This window comes from Triticum dicoccoides, chromosome 2B (genome assembly GCF_002162155.2).
Source record: "Triticum dicoccoides isolate Atlit2015 ecotype Zavitan chromosome 2B, WEW_v2.0, whole genome shotgun sequence".
Lineage (NCBI taxonomy): Eukaryota > Viridiplantae > Streptophyta > Magnoliopsida > Poales > Poaceae > Triticum > Triticum dicoccoides.
This window is the reverse complement of record NC_041383.1, coordinates 20,018,860-20,025,126: the sequence shown is the minus strand read 5'-3', so window position 1 is coordinate 20,025,126 and position 6,267 is coordinate 20,018,860. Positions and strand designations below refer to the sequence as shown.

The 6,267-nt window shown below is 46.1% G+C and overlaps 1 pseudogene; it reads left to right on the top strand.

The window, feature by feature from the left end:
* Positions 1-223: 223 nt before the first annotated feature.
* Positions 224-4,324, top strand: LOC119361829 (annotated as a pseudogene).
* Positions 4,325-6,267: the final 1,943 nt, after the last annotated feature.

Below are 6,267 nucleotides of genomic sequence, written 5' to 3'. Positions count from 1 at the left end.
GGAAATGGTAGGCTAAAGACCATAGTTAATAGACAAGTGGTTGATATTTTTGCCTTGTAGCGCGTGTTTTATACGAGGAAGAAAAGTCTGGGACGGCATAAATTACGCGGAAAGCTGTTGTACATTGACTTGGAATTGCTTGGTCAGTGGGGATTATTATTGTTCCTATATATTCGACGTCGGTAGGTAATGGCGGTTTTGATAAGATGGCAACTCGCACACTCCGTGTCTCCCTACGCTCCAGATCTCCCACCAAAGTCCAAATCGCACGCGTACACACGCTCAAAGCAAGTAAGCAGCTAGAGGATGAAGCCCATGGAGGCAGCGGCGTGCTCCGGCGGCCTGGATCCCGCGACACTGGCGGCGGCGCCGCAGCTGCTGCGCTCGGCCTCTCAGGCCATGGAGGGGCTGGCCTCCGGCATCCAGTCCTGCGGCGGGAGCCGCCGGAGATGTGCGCCTGGGGACAGCAAGTGCGGGGGGGAAGCCGCCGCCCCCATCCTGGAGCTTCTCGTGGCCTATTTGCTCGATATCTGCGGCATCTCCGCCGCCGCCGGATATAAGGCGCTGGCTCTGCAGGCCAGGGACGCCTTCTACTTCGCCCAAGACCTTCAAGACACGATCGACTGCCACAACCCACCTCGAGTTCTTAGCCGTCATCAGTCCAAGCCCCTTCCCGCTCTCAGCTGGTGTGGTTCCAACTGCCTGCCTTTTGGAATAGTTGCGTCCAAACCACCCAAAAAGATCATCAAGGACATTAAAGCTGTGAATCAAGAAACTCACAAGATCGGGGATCTGCTGGACAAGGGGGAAGACGGCTCATCGCGTCGGTGACCGCCGCCACCGCGCATGCCTGATTCAGCCAGGGAAATTCTTCAGACTAGGATATTTGTTGGGGCGACAAGAAGAAGGATGATATCGTGCAATTGGTCATCCAGCCATGTGCCAACTCTGTTATCTCCGTTGTTGGTGACGGAGGAATTGGGAAGACAACTCTTGCTCGGATGGTGTTCAATGATGCTACAGTTGGGGAGCATTTTGATGTCAAATGTTGGGTGTCAGTTTCCAGTAGCTCCAACAAGATGGAGCTCGCAGCACAGATCCTAAGGTCGGTCAAGCCAGCTTGGGAGGGCTCTGCTGACAAGATGGTGGATTTTCACATGCTTCAGTCTGACCTCCATCGAGCTCTTACATCCAAGAGGTATCTGATTGTTCTTGATGATGTGTGGGACAGCACGGATGAAGCCTGGCTGGACATGCTCGCTCCTCTACAGTCAGCAGATATTGGGAGCAGAATTATGGTAACTTCTCGCATGAACACCGTGCCTCTCATCCTCGGAGCGTCGCAGATGTACACCGTGAATCCGCTCAATAGCGATGATTGCTGGGCCCTGCTCAAGGAACATGCTTTTCCAAGTGATCTTGGGAATGTCTATCCAGATCTTCACCCGATCGGGAAACAGATTGCTGAAAAAATCAATGGCTCACCTTTGGCTGCGAAGCTGGTCGGAGGTTTGCTGGGTGATACAAGGAGCAAAATTCACTGGATGAATATCATGGAAACAGGATTAAAAGATAATAATGTTTCCTCTGCCCTACGCTTGAGCTATAAGTACCTACCAGTACACCTCAAGCGGTGCTTTGCATATTGCAGTTTGTTTGCAAAGGACTATAAGTTTGATCCAGCACACTTGTCCCGCCTTTGGATTGCCGAGGGTTTTGTTCAACCACAAGGCACGGCTGACAAAAGGATGGAAGACATTGCTAGAGAATATTTTGATCAGCTCCTTTCACGCTCATTCTTCCAGGAAATCAAGCTTGGACCCAAGACCTACTACTTGGTGCACGGCTTACTGCATGATCTTGCCAGGTCTGTTGCTGTGGAGGACTGCTTCCGTGTTGACGATGGCGTGAACTCTGACATCCCGTCAACAGTGCGCCATCTGTCTGTCACCATGAACAGTCTACCTCGTCTCACAAGCTTCTGCAATCTAAAAGAGCTGCGCACCTTGTTAATACGACCGTCACTTCCGTCCAACTCCAGCTGCTCCCAAGAGGATTTTTCTGTGAATTTGAAAAGTATCCTGGAGAATTCAAAACAGTTGCGTGTTCTTGATGTCAGTTGCTTTAACTCCAAAGAGTTGCCCCAATGCATTGATGACTTACTGCACCTGCGTTACCTATCTATCCATGGCTCCATCCAGAGGCTTCCTGAGTCGATTGGCAAGCTCCTGAATCTGCAAGTATTGTGCTTCACTGGGAAATGTTCGTTTGATAAGCTTCCTGAAAGCGTTACTATGCTGGCCAATTTGCGGCACCTTCTTGTTGAAACAAAGTGTACTGCTGGATTGGCAGGCATTGGTCGGCTAGCTAAACTTCAGGGATCACTTGAGTTCCACATTGAAAAGAAGGAAGGCCATAGATCTGAAGAGTTGAGAAACATCAATGGTCTCCGTGGGTTACTAAAAGTAAAAGGTCTAGACAATGTTTCAAGCTATGAAGAAGCCTGCAAAGCTGAGTTGAATAAGAAAGCACATCTTAATTCTCTGAATTTAGAATGGAGCTCCGCTAGTAGAAATAACCCCTCTCCTGCTGACGAAGAGGTACTTGAAGGCTTAAAGCCGCACCAAGATATAAAGGTACTTCATATAAGAAGGTATTGTGGCACCAAAGCTCCCAGTTGGCTACAGTCATTGCAGCAAGTGCGTTCTTTGCACCTTATCAATTGCAGGAGTTTGGGCATCCTTCCTCCATTGTGAAATTTGGGATCACTCAGATATTTACACATGAAGGAGCTGTGTGCAGTTGACCGAATTGGACATGAGTTTTATGGCAATGGTGATGTGGCATTTCCATCTCTAAGTGTCCTTGAATTTGATGATTTCCCAAAGTTGCGTGAGTGGGCTAGAATAGAGGACAAGAATTCATTTCCATGCCTTGAAAGATTAAGTATAGTGGATTGTCCAGAATTGGTCGAAATTCCTCCCTTCTCGGCAACTACTCGTGAAGTTACCATTGAGCTTACATGCTTCATGCCATACATGAGGCTTGCCCCTTTTTCTTCAAGTTCAGAGAAGCTCCAGCTGGATGTTTGCGCAACTTCTGTCCACTTCAACGGGTTGTTCCATAAGCAGCTTGTAGAGGCTCTTGTAGCTTTAAACATAAGTGGTGCTGAACAAGTCGTTGCTACTTAAGAAATAGGGTTGCTTGTTTCTCTACAAAGGTTGCAACTTAGTCGCTGCAGCTTTACTGACCAGAATTTTAGTAGTTTTCTCCAGGCTCTCCCTCATTTGTCCTTGTTGGAGATGATAGACCTGCCTAACGTAACATCTCTTCCAGCATCAGAAACACTTAGTTTCAGCACCATGCTCACTGAGTTGTCCATACGCAACTGCCAGTTTTTGCACTCTCTATCCTCACTGCAGTTTTTTAATTCACTAAAAGTTCTGGTGATCGAGAGATGTCCTAAAGTCACTACAACATCTTTTCCGTTGAAATTTAGGAGCCTTTCGTCTCTCAGAGTGCTGAGAATATCATACTGCCCAGAGCTCCAATCTTTACCAGTGTGTGGTCTGCCATCCTCATTGGAAACACTTGATATTATTGGGTGCCACCCGGAGTTGTCCAAGCCAAGGAAGAGAGTGCAATGAGGAAGTCGGCCCTCTAACACCCATGCTTCCCACCCACCCCTCGAAGCCCCTCCTCCGCCCGTTATTGATGTCAGCAAGCACGGCATGGGCGACGCTTCTGAGGTATTTGACCAAATGCCCGCAATGTGAGTTTATCTCCTTTTTTCCTATTTAACGCTAAATGCTGTTGAATTGTCACTAATTGATTGTTTCGTTCATTGCTAGTGCCAATTATTTCATGAGCATGATGAGTGATTGTGTGTGCATAGACGAGATCAACTGCTCGATGCCAAATTCTCAAGTAGAAGATGTCGTGGAGTTGCTTGGCAGTCCGTTTGATAAGGGGCGAAGATTGACCAATTACACAATGTGTGAGGATGAGGCATCGGTGATGGCATGGGAGAATGTGACACTTGATGCGGTCATGGGAAATGATCAAACCGGCGCCAACTATTGGAAGGACATTAAGGAGGAAAATCATCGCAATGCGAAGATGCCCTCCTATCAGGATGAAGTATTTCGATTTATGTTGTGCATTTGGATGTCGTGCACTGAAAAATTCGGAGTTATGGCATTGTAACATAAAAGTTTGAATTCTTGTTATGTAAATTGGAGTTTAAATGGGGTTGAATATGTACGCAGAGAAGATAAATTGAAAGGGAGGAATGTAGGAGATGCAGTTTTAAGGGATCTGTTGGAGTTGAGCACCTTGGATTGTGTGTGCCTTGATGAAATCCCTGTCAAACCGATGGTTCTTTCGCGGCTCATATCAAATATCCACTCCAGTCAAGCATGTCCTTGTCTGATTTGCGTTTTAATAGAGGTGTTAATTCACCAGAACGTAATGATTAAGAAAACCACGAAGAGATGGCAAAGTTTGGAAGAAAATGAACGTGCAGCTCAGTCCAAAAGCCACTTCAGTATTGTGGCTGCCATCTTTAATCTGCAGTCCTTTTGCAAAAACCACGTCAACAGTGTTACTAGAAATATTTTTTTTTTGCGGGAATATAGAAATGTCTGATGGTAAACTACGTTCAAAGGGATAAAGATGGTAGCCGCAAGTTTGAAGCATCTATCAGCTCGGCCTAAATGTGAAGTTTAAGGATAATATATTCACTGTTGTACAAGTTGTACTGAAAGTTGGCAAGGAATGCGGCGAAGCGTGGCCGCAAGACAGAGCCCGGCAGGCACCTATGTGCAGGTGCATGCATTTCCTCTACTACTGTACTGTGCAGGCGCATGCAGGTCCTAAGGGCATGTACAATGGTCGATAAGGTAGTCTTATCTTAAATCTTGCATGTAACTTAGAGATGACCAAAAAAACATATCTACAATGGGTCATTTCTTAGCCTTATCATCAATAACAAGTTATTCCTAAAAATGTGGTGAGACATATTGTGCTAAGAGATCATCTCTTGCCTTCTCTTAATTAAGAGAAGACAAGTCTTTTCTTATGATTTCTCTCTCATCCACCTCGTCATTTATCCTACGTGGCATTGCTAAGATAGAACCATTGTACATGCCCTAAGCACGCACTTGTCAGGTTAATCTTGTTGCACTACTCCACTATTTAGTCATGCCAGTGGCGGATCCAAGATTTGAAGTTACCCGGGGCGGACTTTTAAGGGAAACAAAATTTGAATCCATGATGTTATCAAACAAGACAATAAACACATAAATTTAGCAAGTTGTATGCATTCAGATAAGACAATCAACACAAACAATTGTTCAAAGTAGTTTCAATCCCAAGAACTAGGTAAAAAGCATTAAACACAACCAAAACAATTATAAAGCCTAACTTGGGCTCCCGCTGATTGAATATTTCGTTCTTTATCCCAAAATGTCCAATCTTCAAGTGCAGGTACCTAAAACATGCACAGATTGTAAAAGAAAAATATGCACCAAAAATATAATGACATAACTCTTAGCATAATATGACACTTATTCCAACAAAAGATAAGAAAAGAAGATTGGGGGAGAGCACAAGAACCTGCTGCTTGTTTCCTCCTTGGCTGATCGCATGTACTTTAAGCGCGGCGCATGGCTATACCTGTGGCGATGTTGGGAGAAATAGAGATGTTAGAGAAATTGGGAACGGTGAGGCGGCGAGCCGGCTCTCAGATCTCCATTGAGCACCATCGATCGGCAGCGCCGCTATGAGGCGGCAAGCCAGCGACGGAATACATGATGGCCTAATGGCTAATGCTCAGATTTGTTTACTCAGTCAATCGTGATGGGAAGTTGAGAAATTGGGAACGTCAAGGCTGAAAGGTTAAATATGGGCTCCTTCTTAATTGGGCTTTACTACCAACTTATAAGAAGTACTAGCTGGCCCATATCAAAACAGAATCGTTATTTCTCTCCTTGTCTTCCTCCTCGCCTGAACCTACGACCGAACACGCAGGTTAAAGGGAACTCGTCTCATCTCCCATGGCGGCCACTAGCCAAAGTAGTAGGGGAGCTACCCTAGATCCCAAAATTTACCCGGGGCGGCCGCCCCTACACGACCCCACGCTGGCGCCGCCCTTGAGTCATGCCATGCATTAGATGAGTCATGCATGCAATGCACACGTACGTGAGAATTTGTTCGTGTCTTTGAATTATTATCATGCACTGGCGGAGCTATGTGTATTACTGCAAG